We start from the raw sequence: 15,896 nt of genomic DNA on the forward strand, positions 1-15,896 counted from the left end.
ACCCCTTAGGTGTTCCACAAGAATTAAAGGAAAATGGAGATGAAATTTCAGAATTTCACTTTTTTGGCAGATTTTCCATTTTAATCCACTTTTTCCTCTAACAAAGCAAGGGTTAACAGCCAAACAAAACCCAATATTTATTGCCCTGATTTTTTAGTTTACAGAAACACCCCATATGTGGTCGTAAACTGCTGTACGGGCATATGGTTTTTGGAAGGAAGATTTCACTGGGATAATTTTAAGCTGCCATGTCACATTTGAAGACCCCCTGATGCACCCCTAGAGTGGAAACTCCAAAAAAGTGACCCCATTTTGGAAAATACACCCCTCAAGCAATTCAAAACTGATTTTACAAACTTTGTTAACCCTTTTAGGTGTTCTACAAGAATTAAAGGAAAATGGATATGAAATTTCTGAATTTCACTTTTTTGGCAGAATATTCAATTTTAATCCATTTTTTTCCAGTAACAAAGCAAGGGTAACAATAGCCAAACAAAACTCAGTAAAACTCAGTATTAATAGCCCTGATTCTGTAGTGGTCGTAAACTGCTGTATGTGGTCGTAAACTGCTGTATGGGCACACGGCAGGGCGCAGAGGGAAAGGAACGCCATGTGGTTTTTGGAAGGCAGATTTTGCTGGACTGGATTTTTGACACCATGTCCGATTTGAAGCCCCCTGATGCACCCCTATAGTAGAAACTCCAAAAAAGACCCCATTTTGGAAACTATGGGATAATGGAAGTTTTTTTGGTACTATTTTAGGGTAGATATGATTTTTGGTTGCTCTATATTACAGTTTTTTGAGGCAAGGTAACAAAAAATAGCTGTTTTAACACTGTTTTTATTTTTTGTTATTTACAATATTCATCTGACAAGTTAGATCATGTGTTATTTTTATAGAGCAGTTTGTTACGGATGCGACAATACCAAATATGACTTTTTTTGGTTGTTTGTTTCAGTTTTACATAATAAAGCATTTTAGAAAAAAATGATTTTTTAGTGTCTCCACATTCTGAAAGCCGTAGTTTTTAATTTTTGGGCGACTGTCTTATGTAGAGGCTCATTTTCTTCAATATGAGATGACGGTTTGATTGGTACTATTTTAGAGTGCTTATGACTCTTTGCTCCCTTGCTATTACACTTTTTGTGATGTAAGGTGACAAAAAATGGCTTTTTTTTTACGGTGTTCACCTGATACGGTAAGGTCATGTGATATTTTTATACAGCAGGTTCTTACGGACGCGGTGATACCTAATATGTCTACATTTTTTTTTTAAAGATTTACATAATATTTTTGAAACAAAAAATAATAATATTTTGAGATCCATATTTTTTATTTTTTGGGAGATTGTCTTAGGTAGGTTCTCATTTTTTGCGGGATGAGATGACTGTTGGATTGGTACAATTTTGGGGTACGTATGACTTTTTGATCGCTTGGTATTACACTTTTGGTCATGTAAGGTGACAAAAAATGGCTTTTTTACACTTTTTTTTTTTTTACGGTGTTCACCTGAGGGGTTAGTTCATGTGATATATTTATACAGCAGGTTCTTACGGCGATACCAAATATGTATACTTTTTTGTTTATTTAACAAAAAAAGTTTTTATTTTTTTTATTTTTTTTATTTTTTGGGAGATTGTCTTAGGCAGGAGCTCATTTTTTGCAGGATGAGGTGACGGTTAGATTGATATGATATTGAGGGGCATACACCTTTTTGATCGCTTGGTGTTGCACTTTTAGTGATGTAAGGTGAGGAAAAAAAATGTTTTTTTTAGCACAGTTTTTTTTTTTTTTTTGACAGTGTTCATCTGAGGGGTTAGGTCATGGGAAATTTTTATAGAGCCGGTCGATACGGAAGCGGCGATACCTAATATGTCTACTATTTTTTTATTTTATTTTTTTTAACTTTATTTTGGGAAAAGGACACTTTTTTTTTTACTTGAAACTTTTAATATTTTTTATAAAACTTTATTTTTTTATGGCTACTTTCACACTCGCGTTTGGTGCGGATCCGTCATGGATCTGCACAGACGGATCTGTTCAGATAATACAAACGCATGCAGCTGAAGACATCATTTCGGCTGCCCCAGAGGTGCCCCCCAACAACTTGTGGGGTTTTCCACCTAATAGGATCATTGCTGTCCTGCTCCTTTGTACCCTTAAGATTCACTGATCTCAGGATTGCCTTTTGCATATTTTGGATTTTTCCCCTGATGATAGACCACTTGAAACGTGACACGTCGGGAACTATCCTATAGGGCAGGGCTGGCCAACCTGCGGCTCTCCAGCTGTTGCAAAACTACAACTCCCAGCATGCCCAGACAGCCTACAACTATCAGCCTACAGCATGGCATGGTGGGAATTGTAGTTTCACAACAGCTGGAGAGCCGCAGGTTGGCCAGCCCTCCTATAGGGCATAATAGGGATACCTCCCTATTTTAGGGTAAGGCATCTGGACAGGGCCGCCCCTTGCGGGGTAGGAACTCTGTATAGACAGGCAGGTGCACAATAGCAATGCCCCCATCCCCAATTAGGGATCACTAGGGATATTGGTTCCCTGGACTGTCTACATCTCCAAACAACCAACGACCACATCCAACAACCGGCACAGGTGTATTTCTTCCACCACGCTCGGTTGATCCCTATCAGGGTTGCGTCGGAATGGTAAGATTGTTCCATACTTTTTAAGCCATATCCTCATTATCTGTACGTGGCGCTTTTTCTCTTAAAAGGTATACTAGTAAAAGTTATATTTTAAGCTCCCTCATATCCATGATTGTTTTTCAAATTGCTAGAGGGAGCGCCCCTATCTAACTACCACTACCCTACACACGTTCAGAACGGATCCGTTTGTATTATCTTTAACATAGCCAAAACAAATCCATCTTGAATACCATTGAAAGTCAATAGGGCACGGATCTGTTTTCTATTGTGCCAGATTGTGTCAGTGAAATCTGATCCGTCCCCATTGACTTACATTATGTGTCAGAACGGATTCGTTTGGCTCACTTTCGTCAGACGGATACCAAAAGGCTTTAATATAGATGGAACGGAGGCAAACTGATGCATTCTGAGCGGATCCTTTTCTATTCAGAATGCATTAGGGCAAAACTGATCCGTCTTAGACCGCTTGTGAGAGCCCTGAACGGATCTCACAAACGGAAAGCCAAAACGTCAGTGTGAATGTAGCCTTACTTCTTTTTTCACTTTATTTTTTGTCCCACTCTGGGACTTCAACTTTTGGGGGTCTGATCTCCTTTACAATGCTTCTGTATTGTAAAGCATTGGCTGTAAGTGTATTACTGAATGTGGATCTCACAGGCTGTCACGGAAGGCAGCCACGATGCTAAGGAAGGCATCAGGCTGCCTTCCCTGCCATCGGGTCCCCGTCACAGCAGCGCGGGGACCCGATGGACACCCAGCACACGTCTGAAGCCCGCACGTGCCACGGTCAGCGCTAACCGCGGCAGTGCAAGTGTTAATGCGCGTACAGCAGGGGTCCGGCTATCAGTGACTGCCGGGCCCCTGCCGCAGATCGTGCGGGCGCAGCTCCTGCACTCTCCCGATCAGCGCGCCGTAATAGTACGACGCTGGGCGCCAAGTGACGTCCCGCTGCGCTATACTATTATGGCGCAGGGCGGGAAGGGGTTAAAACAACAGGGATGAGGGCCCTAATCACTAGAGCTTACAAGCTATGAAGGAACAGTGGTGACACAAATGGTAAAAATTGCTTGTTTTGTACAATGGTCCAGCCATCTTAACAAAATAGAGGAGTAGATATAAAGTTGCATGAACCAGCCAATATTTGTAGAGCGCTAAGCACCATGGAGCAACTGTGACATGTGCTGGGCTTCGCACATTGCCAGATTAAGAATGTAGGCTAGTATTTTTGACCATTGCTCACCAGAGCACGATGCTCGGAAGGCTTGTCCCTGTCACCGCCTGCCATTGGCTGCTCCCCTCCTCCCCCGACACCAGATGTTTTCATTCAAGTGCGGGGGCCAGGAGCGGTTCATTCAGGGAGCGAGGAGCCAGGTAACTATTCACTATTCACTGTGAGGGGCCCAGGCATATGGGGAACATTTTTTTGTCTCGGATAACCCCTTTAAGCTGAGAAGTCTCGAAAAATAGACACTTTGCTGCCATTAATGATGAGATCTCCCTGATCTCTGACCTTTCTCAGACTTATCTCTGTCTCTAATTTGCAGGATCTAGAATAAAATAGATCTAGTGGGACCTCTAGTGGAGTTGAGCGGAATAGCACCCTTTGTGCTCAGTGAGTCCTTTCAACATTCGGCCTGGAGCTAGGTTTCAAAAGTCTTTCTAGTGTTTGGACCCTCTGCATTCTCAGAGACCCACACCAATCTAAGGGTATTCCTCCAAAGTCTGTTTTCCAAGTCATCAAACTTGGTGATGAAAAAATTCACATTACACTATTTCTAGATCCTTTTTCTCCAAACAAATTCAATCCCTCACCCTCCCATGTTCTCCTTCACCATACTATGACTACTCAATGTGACTATTCATACAGCCAGTGCATAGCGGCCATCAAAAATAGGACATGTCCTATTAATGGCTGTTTTCATGGCCATCATGCTGGGAGTGCAGGTCCTGCTGCATCCAGTGAGTAGCGAGGGTTCGAAGAGCAAGTGTCCCTGCACATTCAAGTGGTTAAGCTGATTGTTTTAACCTCTGTAAGGCCCTTGTATCCATTTAGAAGGGTGCTCTCCTATCTATACTGCCATTAAAAATGGGCCACATTCAATGAAGTCTGTCTGGCCATGAAAAAGGAAATGTCCTATTTTTTCATGGCCGATATTCACTGGCCGTTAAAAAAAAAAGCCTACCTGAGTAGTCCCATAGACTTTATTTAGTTCTAAAAACGGCTGTGTGATGACCATTTTTCAATGTTGTGCCCATGTTGCCTAGGTGTAGGTCAGTCAACTTTATAAGGAGCACTAGAAATTCACTAGGAGTTGTTTCCTGCCACAAGGCAAGCTCCACACCGGGAATAGATTTGTCCACAGTGGCCTGGGCCACAGCTTGTCTCCCACAGATGTTCCATGATCTTCTTCACTCTGCACAACAGGGACCGCATTAGGAATGGTAGGAGTAAACTGCTCCAACCTGGTCACTATGTTTACTGATTTAGCAGAGCTGCCAGATTGTTTTGCTGGTGTAGCGAGTAGACCCTTCTTCCTCTCCTTGTCTCTCGTCTTGTTGTTTATATTTGCAGCTGGAGCGATCCACAGGGTCAGCAAGGTCTCCAAAGTGGACTATAGGCAGATTGGCTAGCTACAATTGTCAGATGCTGGATAATTACAGGAGAACAGCACAGGAGCAGGGGCGTAGCTATAGGGGGTGCAGAGGTAGCAGTTGCTACCGGGCCCAGGAGCCTGAGGGGGCCCAAAGACCTATACGCCACATAAGAAAACACCTCCATAGTAATCTGCCTATGCTGCGGCGGTGCAGGGGATGGAGAAGCGTGTCCCTTCCCCTTCCTCTGCTAGGCTGCCGGCCTAGTGCCTGCAGCCTATCAGAGGCCGCCGCAGGCACGATAAGGGGGGCCTTGTTACTGGCACGATAAGGGGGGCCTTGTTACTGGCACCATAAGGGGGGCCTTGTTACTGGCACGATAAGGGGGGCCTTGTTACTGGCACGATAAGGGGGGACTTGTTACTGGCACAATAAGGGGGGACTTGTTACTGGCACAATAAGGGGGGACTTGTTACTGGCACATGATGGGAGACTTGCTACTGGCATATGATGGGGGGCTTGTTACTGGCACATAATGGGGGCTTATTACTGGCACATGATGGGGGCTTATTACTGGCACATGATGGGGGCTCATTACTGGCACATGATGGGGGGCTCATTACTGGCACATGATGGGGGGCTCATTACTGGCACATGATGGGGGGCTCTTGTTACTGGCATATGATGGGGGCTTGTTACTGGCACATAATGGGGGCTTATTACTGGCACATAATGGGGGCTTATTACTGGCACATGATGGGGGCTTATTACTGGCACATGATGGGGGGCTCATTACTGGCACATGATGGGGGGCTCATTACTGGCACATGATGGGGGGCTCTTGTTACTGGAACATTGGGGGGGCTCTTGTTACTGGAACATTGGGGGGGATCTTATTACTGGCACGATAAGGGGGGCCTTGTTACTGGCACGATAAGGGGGGCCTTGTTACTGGCACGATAAGGGGGGCCTTGTTACTGGCACGATAAGGGGGGCCTTGTTACTGGCACGATAAGGGGGGACTTGTTACTGGCACGATAAGGGGGGACTTGTTACTGGCACGATAAGGGGGGACTTGTTACTGGCACGATAAGGGGGGCCTTGTTACTGGCACGATAAGGGGGGCCTTGTTACTGGCACGATAAGGGGGGCCTTGTTACTGGCACGATAAGGGGGGCCTTGTTACTGGCACGATAAGGGGGGCCTTGTTACTGGCACGATAAGGGGGGCCTTGTTACTGGCACCGATAAGGGGGGCCTTGTTACTGGCACGATAAGGGGGGCCTTGTTACTGGCACGATAAGGGGGGCCTTGTTACTGGCACGATAAGGTGGGCCTTGTTACTGGCACGATAAGGGGGGACTTGTTACTGGCACGATAAGGGGGGACTTGTTACTGGCACAATAAGGGGGGCCTTGTTACTGGCACGATAAGGGGGGCCTTGTTACTGGCACGATAAGGGGGGCATTGTTACTGGCACGATAAGGGGGGCCTTGTTACTGGCACGATAAGGGGGGCCTTGTTACTGGCACTTTAAGGGGGGCTTTGTTACTGACACGATAAGGGGGGCCTTGTTACTGGCACGATAAGGGGGGCCTTGTTACTGGCACGATAAGGGGGGCCTTGTTACTGGCACGATAAGGGGGGCCTTGTTACTGGCACGATAAGGGGGGCCTTGTTACTGGCACGATAAGGGGGGCCTTGTTACTGGCACGATAAGGGGGGACTTGTTACTGGCACGATAAGGGGGGACTTGTTACTGGCACGATAAGGGGGGACTTGTTACTGGCACAATAAGGGAGGACTTGTTACTGGCACAATAAGGGGGGACTTGTTACTGGCACATGATGGGGGACTTGTTACTGGCATATGATGGGGGGCTTGTTACTGGCACATAATGGGGGCTTATTACTGGCACATGATGGGGGCTTATTACTGGCACATGATTGGGGGCTCATTACTGGCACATGATGGGGGGCTCATTACTGGCACATGATGGGGGGCTCTTGTTACTGGAACATTGGGGGGGCTCTTGTTACTGGAACATTGGGGGAGGATCTTAATACTGGCACGATAAGGGGGGCCTTGTTACTGGCACGATAAGGGGGGCCTTGTTACTGGCACATGATGGGGGACTTGTTACTGGCATATGATGAGGGGCTTGTTACTGGCACATAATGGGGGCTTATTACTGGCACATGATGAGGGCTTATTACTGGCACATGATGGGGGCTTATTACTGGCACATGATGGGGGCTCATTACTGGCACATGATGGGGGGCTCATTACTGGCACATGATGGGGGGCTCATTACTGGCACATGATGGGGGGCTCTTGTTACTGGAACATTGGGGGGGCTCTTGTTACTGGAACATTGGGGGGGATCTTATTACTGGCACGATAAGGGGGGCCTTGTTACTGGCACGATAAGGGGGGCCTTGTTACTGGCACGATAAGGGGGGCCTTGTTACTGGCACGATAAGGGGGGCCTTGTTACTGGCACGATAAGGGGGGCCTTGTTACTGGCTCTATAAGGGGGGCCTTGTTACTGGCACGATAAGGGGGGCCTTGTTACTGGCACGATAAGGGGGGCCTTGTTACTGGCACGATAAGGGGGGCCTTGTTATTGGCACGATAAGGTGGGCCTTGTTACTGGCACGATAAGGGGGGACTTGTTACTGGCACGATAAGGGGGGACTTGTTACTGGCACAATAAGGGGGGCCTTGTTACTGGCACGATAAGGGGGGCATTGTTACTGGCACGATAAGGGGGGCCTTATTACTGGCACGATAAGGGGGGCCTTGTTACTGGCACTTTAAGGAGGGCTTTGTTACTGACACGATAAGGGGGGCCTTGTTACTGACACGATAAGGGGGGCCTTGTTACTGGCACGATAAGGGGGGCCTTGTTACTGGCACGATAAGGGGGGCCTTGTTACTGGCACGATAAGGGGGGCCTTGTTACTGGCACGATAAGGGGGCCTTGTTACTGGCACGATAAGGGGGGCCTTGTTACTGGCACGATAAGGGGGGACTTGTTACTGGCACGATAAGGGGGGACTTGTTACTGGCACAATAAGGGAGGACTTGTTACTGGCACAATAAGGGGGGACTTGTTACTGGCACATGATGGGGGACTTGTTACTGGCATATGATGGGGGGCTTGTTACTGGCACATAATGGGGGCTTATTACTGGCACATGATGGGGGCTTATTACTGGCACATGATGGGGGCTTATTACTGGCACATGATGGGGGCTTATTACTGGCACATGATGGGGGGCTCATTACTGGAACATGATGGGGGGCTCATTACTGGCACATGATGGGGGGGCTCATTACTGGCACATGATGGGGGGCTCATTACTGGCACATGATGGGGGCTCATTACTGGCACATGATGGGGGGCTCATTACTGGCACATGATGGGGGGCTCTTGTTACTGGAACATTGGGGGGGCTCTTGTTACTGGAACATTAGGGGGGATCTTATTACTGGCACGTGATGGGGGTCTGGGCTCTTATTACTGGCACGTGATGGGGGGCTCTTGTTACTGGCACGTGATGGGGGGCTCTTGTTACTGGCACGTGATGGGGGCTCTTGTTACTGGCACGTGATGGGGGCTCTTGTTACTGGCACGTGATGGGGGGCTCTTGTTACTGGTACGTGATGGGGGCTCTTGTTACTGGCACGTTATTGAGGGCACTTGTTACTGGCACGTTATTGGTGGGCACTATAGGGGCATCTACTGAGGCCACAAAGAAGGGGTATTTTATATGGGGGTCTCTGTACAGTAGCATTTTATACTGGGACACATGGTGGGTACTATGGGGAAGAGGGAGAGGAGTACTATGGAGTCATCTACGGGGGGCACTAAGAAGGGGTATTTTATACTTGCAAATTATGGGGGACACTGGCATTTTATACTGGTACATTATGGGGGGCACTAGGATGAAGGGGGGAGAGGAGAACTATGGGGGCATTTACTTGGGGCACTATATAGGGGTATTTTATACTGGCACATTATGGGGGCACTATGGGGACATTAGCTCAACTGGGGGCATTACAAGGGGGTATTTTTTGCATTGTCACATTATAAGGAGAATTATTTCTACAGGGGGGGGCATTATGGTGGGCTTTATTACTCCCCCATGATATGACCCCCTAGTAGCAGCACCAGCCTCTCCCTGCTCTGCTATCCCTCTGCCCTTTCTCCAAATCCTTATTATGAAATCTTTCTTATTAGGATAAAGCACAACATCAGCTCCGCCGAGCCCCCGGCCAAAGTGTTGAAGTGGCATCCGAGATCCCCAAGGGCCAAGCCAAGTTACTGTAAGTTTTCTTGTGAAATATGTTTATGTTATACACATATAGCATACACTGTGCCACACAATGTACAGTATACCTCTACACTGTGCCACACAATGTACAGTATACCTCTACACTGTGCCACACAATGTACAGTATACCGCTACACTGTGCCACACAATGTACAGTATACCGCTACACTGTGCCACACAATGTACAGTATACCTCTACACTGTGTAGTCTGTTCTATAAGCACCCTTGTTCTGTGGCGGCGGACAGAAAATAATCTGGAAGTGCCCCCCCGAGACCAGGCTCTGGATCCGCCACAGTTTAGAAATGTCAAATGTACACTCCTGTGAGATGCGGGGAGGGAGATCTGTGGATGACACTGTTATGGAGGGGGAAATATGGATGGGGTGGATCTGTGGATGACACATATAGCATAAGATGCTATATACGGTATGTGGCATCCACAGATCCCCCCCCCATAGCAGTGTCATCCACAGATCCCCCTCCCTATAAAAGTGTCATCCACAGGCAGCTAGGACATGTTGAAATCTGAGTGTTTTGTTTTTTTTAAACCACAGACAGCAGGACTTTTCTTCCCTGTTGCGGTTTTAGGTATTGGGTAAGGTATCGCAGCATTTCTAAGCGTACTTGTGTAAATGTATCGTTGTTATAGCTGCCCCCCCTACTTTTGTCCTGGCCCCCAGTGTGCCCCCCAAAATTTGAAAGCTAGAGATGCCACTGGCTGAGAGGGCTCTGTTATAGATTTTGCACTGGGGCCCAGAATGTTTAGGTTAGTCCTCTGGCTGGAGGGAAGGGGTTAGGTCAAGAATTTGGCCTGGGGGGGGGGGGGGGGGGCCTTAGGAAGACTATGTGCTCCCCTGCCCCTGGCCACAAAGGACTGAGGGGAAGGGGGCCCAAGCTGAACTCTTGCACCAGGGCCCATAAGCCTTTAGCTACGCCCCTGCACAGGAGCTACAGAGCAAATCACTCTCCAGTCAGGCCATGCTCCAGGTGGATAATTGTTTTTATGCATCTTTTGAAAACTGTTAAGAGAAAAGAGGACTCAAATTATTGGTATACATGCACGGCAGTCACAAGGTGATGCAAGGAAGGGAAACACATTTAACATGCCTAGCAAGTTTATCAAATATATGATGTCATTAATTTAGGGGGTGATTCTGAGGTCCATACAGTATGCTCTAATAGCATGAAAAAGGATACAGTTGGTCATTTAAATGCACTGTGTTATTTGCAGAGATGAGCTAAATGATTTTGCAGAATCAAAGTTTGACCCACAGTTTAAAAAAGATCCGAATCTATAGATTTTTCTAGAAAATCAAACCCCTTTTGATTCAGGTGGAATCGATGTGTTCCCAACATCGAATCACAGTGGAAATTTAGATAAAACTGACCCAAATTTTTTAACAAATTCACTCATCTCCAGACTTAACCCATTTTAATAAAATATGGAAAATGTTTTATAACAAAATGCTTTGATGAAACCGGTTAATGGAAACTTTCCACAACTTGCCAACAGCTATTTACTCTAGGACGCTGTACAAAAGAGGAGGTGCTCGTTATGTGACACGGAACATTTCCTTGATTGAGGCTGGGTAATGGGTATAAAAAGGGGAGAAAACTGGCATCACAATACCTGCTGCATTGAATCAATTCAGGTATTACCATTTTACTAAATATTGGTTTCAGGAATATGTACAATAATTTCATATTTATGGTAGAGTTTTTTTATGATAAACAATTTGATCATTATTATTGCATTACAGTCTTCTAAAATGTAACCTCTCCTTATTTTTATTGTATTACTTATTATATTGTGTTATTTTATATGTTGGTTTCAATGTAATCAGGGTCTTATTCACATATCCGTGTTCATTTGTCCGTTTCTTGCTCTCTATAGGTCATTCGTACCCTGCATACACTGCTAGCCTGATTTCCAGATCACCTCTTACCAATGGTCAGCGAAAACCACTGACAGAACATGGATAACATCAGTGTTGTGTCAGTGCTTTTCACAGACCTATAGATTTCAATGAGCGTTTCTGGTTGACAGCATGGACCAGAGTAGTATATATCTCCATTGTGTTCCCACTGACTGATGGTCAAAAAAAGTGTGAATAAACTCATTAAAAACCATGGATACGTGTGCTGTCCATTGAGAACATGTGAACATGCCCTAAGGCAGCTCTGACTGTATCTTTTCAGAATGTCAGTTATTTTAGAAAAAATTTGATCAGGTTCAAATCACTTACAGCTAAGGGTGAGTTCACATCTGCATCAGGCATTCCACTCTTCTGTTCCATCATAGGATGAGAAAGATGGAACTCAAGGAACAAATGCATCACATAAAGAACACCAATGGCATTGGCTGAACATTGACCATAATGCAGTCCACCAGGTTTCTGTCATAGTGGTTTCTGTCATAGCGATTTTCAGGGTAAAAAAAGTCCAGCATGCTGTGCTCTTTTGTGAAGCAGTTTTAGTGGAATCTAGAAAGGAGGCTCCAATGCAAGAGTGAACAGGATACAGTTGTAATTTTGTAAATATATATATATATATAACAATATACATCTACATGCTGTTTTTTGTCAGGGCGAAAAATGTTGACTGCTAGGTTTATTTTTTATTATTAATTTTATTTTAGGTTTTAGTCTATACTGTTTTATTTTAATTTTATTTTTGTACAAAAGAGGTCAATGGTTAAATGCATCATGCTGCATCCTGTTCTAGCAGTATACATCTTAATGGCAAAAAATTGATATTGGCCACAAATAACTTGGCCTGGTAAAAAAAAAAAAAAGTAAAATAATAATATACTATTTATTACTTGTTACTTTGCTATATAGACTGGGGCAGTAAACAAAGTCATCTCCTTCATCATTAGTTGGTGGGTCAATGAAAGCTCTATTGTACAGGTTATATGTTTTTAAAATAAAATGGAATACACAAGCCAATAGCCTTTCAGCAAAATGAAGAGAATAGCCATTTTTTATTCTGGTTGTGAGATTCTTCCCCTCTTACTTACTGCAAACATAGAGCATGAATTCCATTAAGGTCTCATTTCAATAAATCTATATTCATGAGCAAAGTAAGGCAATGAATAGCATATAAAATTATAAACTATTCTTTATAGACATTTTTCCTCCTATTAGATAAAAGGAGTTTGCATCTTTTCTCAGGAATCATTTCCTATTTCCCTGATGATTTTTCACATGAAGAATCAGCATTTCACTGAGACTTGTCCATTAAAGGGACATATGACAAGATTGGGAAAAACTAGCTGATGGAGAAATGTCGTAAAATAACAAAAGAACCAATACTCATCCTATAAATTCCCCACCACTTGGTTATTTAACCATGTGTCTGCTGCAGCTGATCACTAGCCTCAGCAATGTGCACCACGGGACTGCTGAAGCCAGCGATTGGCTGCAGCAGTCACATGGATGGACTTACATGTCACCAATGCAGAAAAGTAAGGGTACTTTCACACTAGCGTTTTTCTTTTCCGGCATAGAGTTCCGTCACAGGGGCACTATACCGAAAAAGAACTGATCAGTTTTATCACCGTACATTCTGAATGGAGAGCAATCCGTTCAGGATGCATGAGGATGTCTTCAGTTCAGTCTTTTTGACTGATCAGGCAAAAGATAAAACCGTAGCATGCTACGGTTTTATCTCCGGCGAAAAGAACTGAAGACTTGCCTGAATGCCGGATCCGGCATTTTTCCCCATAGGAATGTATTAGTGCCGGATCCGGCATTCAAAATACCGGAATGCCGGATCCGTCCTTCCGGCCTGCGCATGCACAGACCGGTAAAAATGTGAAAAAAGATAGAAGACGGATCCGTCTGACCGCATGACAAGCGGAGAGACGGATCCGTTCTTGCAATGCATTTGTGAGACGGATCAGCACCCGGATCCGTCTCACAAATGCTTTCAGTCACAGCCAGATCGGAGGATCCAGCGGGCAGTTCCGACTACAGAAATGCCTGCCGGATCACACTGCCGCAAGTGTGAAAGTAACCTAAGCAAAGAGTGGCAGGGATTTGGCAGGTGAGTAACAGTTGTTTGGCATACCCCCCTTCTAGCCAATTTTTTTCCAATACTGAAAACCCCTTTAACAAATACACATTTGAGCCTTATACTCTTTGCAGCCTGCTAATTCCCCACGGTATATTACAACAGCGACCACACATCACATTCTTTATAATTCTCTGCCACTGCATTTTACAGTGGATCAATGGTATCCGGTACGCACTGGTGCTTGTTACAGGGATTGTCCAAGATTAGAAAAACATGTCTGCTTTCCTCCAAAAAAATAGCAGCCCCCTTGTCCACAGGTTGTGTGGGGTATTACAAATCTGCCCCACCGACTCCAATGTTGCCGAGCTGGAATACCAGAGACAACCCATGGACAGGGGTGGCACTGTTTTTGGAAAAATGCAGTCATGTTTTGCCTGTGCTGGAAAACCCCTTTAATTATTTAACGCTTTAAAATCATGATATGTACTGCATTATCAATGTGTTTTACTTTCTGTAGTACTGCTGACTGCTGCCAAAGCAAAATGAATTACCTCTGTGCATTCCTCCTGTTGGCGTTTGCCGCAGGTTCAGTCCATTCTAGTTTCTGCACAGATGAAGAATACTACAAACAAGGTAAGGTTAACAGTCAAGAACTTACTCCCATATGTAAATGTACAGTTAGGCTACATGCACACAAACGGATGTGTTTTGCTGTCTGCAAAAAAAAACAGATGACATCCATATGCCATCCGTTTTAGTTTTTTTTGCAGATCCATTGTGACAATGCCTAAAACGGACAAGAATAGGACATGTTCTATTTTTTTTTTTTTGCGAGGCTACAGAACGGACATACTGATGCGGACAGAACACAGCATTTTTGGCGGAACCATTGAAATTAATGGGTCCGCTTCCCATCCGCAAAAAAAAACGGAACGGACATGGAAACAAACAACGTTCGTGTGCATGTAGCCTTAATGTTAGAAAACTATAGATGGGTGGAAAGATACAGAGGATAAGTCATCAATATCATATCGGCAGGTTGTGATACCCATGACCCTTGCAGATCAGCTGTTAGAAGAGGTCCGGCTCTCCATGAGTGCCACGGCCTCTTTCTAGGCCATGTGATATCGCCCTACATCAGTCACATGGCCTAGTTGCAGCTCATCCCCGATCCAAGTCAATGGGGCTGAGCTGCAATACTGGGTACAGCCACTCTACAATGTACAGCCCTGTGCTTGGTAAGCTTCCGGAAGGCCACAGCGGTCACTGGAGTTCCGGTGGGTGCCGCAGTTTTCCTGAGGATAGGTCATCAATATCTTTTCCCAGGTAAAGCCTCATTCACACGTCAGTGATTTCCATCAGTCATTGTGAGCCAAAACCAGGATTGGAGCCTCCACAGACATAAGATATAAGGGGAAGATCTGCACCTGTTCTGTGTTTAGAGCCGCACCTGGTTTTGGCTCAAAATCACTGACTGAAAACACTGACGTGTGAATGAGGCTCAAAGCAGGCATAATGCCTTGTGGGGTTAGCCTAGCTAAATGTAGTAATACCTTTCACTTAGCGATCCATTGGTCCTTAATTTTAATCCATATGTAAATGAGCAGTTAAGTGCACAAAGAGTGGGACCAAGCCACTCCGTGCACCCTCCTGCTCTTCTGACAGAAGGTTATATTGAACCTGGCAGATTTGAAGATGGAGCAGTGATATATACTACTGTATCCAAACCACCTGGTCTTAATATTAATGAAGACAAGGGATTCGCTATAGGGGAAGAGGTTGCTCTGGGGCCCGAACTCAGAAGGGGCCCACCTAGGACTAAATTATTTTATTGTCCTGGTCCCCTCAATAGTATTATAGCATGACACTGTAGGAAACGCCTTGTCTGAGAGCGAACTTGACTTCTCACAGGAGTGGGGGTTGGAGGATAGCGTTGCGGAAGAAGTTTCTGGGGGGGCCCCATTCAAAGATTTGCTGTGGAGCCCAGTCATCTCTATGTACCACACCTGAATAAAGGTCGAATCTTACTTATATTTTGTTGATTCCTGATATTCACCTCCTCTATAGTGTCTTGGTTTCTATGGCACATTTGTTGGAATCTGTGGGGACTAATTCACATACTTGATGATCTGTACATCGGTTCTCGTAGTAAAGTGCCAATTAAAGCGCATTTACAAGAACAAACTGTGATTTTCTTTTGCAGCGATTGAAAACGGGTTACAAGAACAATGTGCTTCCTACTTTCCCTTAAGGTCTTGGGCACTCTGGCCCTCATCAACCCA

The sequence above is a fragment of the Bufo bufo genome, chromosome 6 (assembly GCF_905171765.1).
Source record: "Bufo bufo chromosome 6, aBufBuf1.1, whole genome shotgun sequence".
NCBI classification, from domain to species: Eukaryota; Metazoa; Chordata; class Amphibia; order Anura; family Bufonidae; genus Bufo; species Bufo bufo.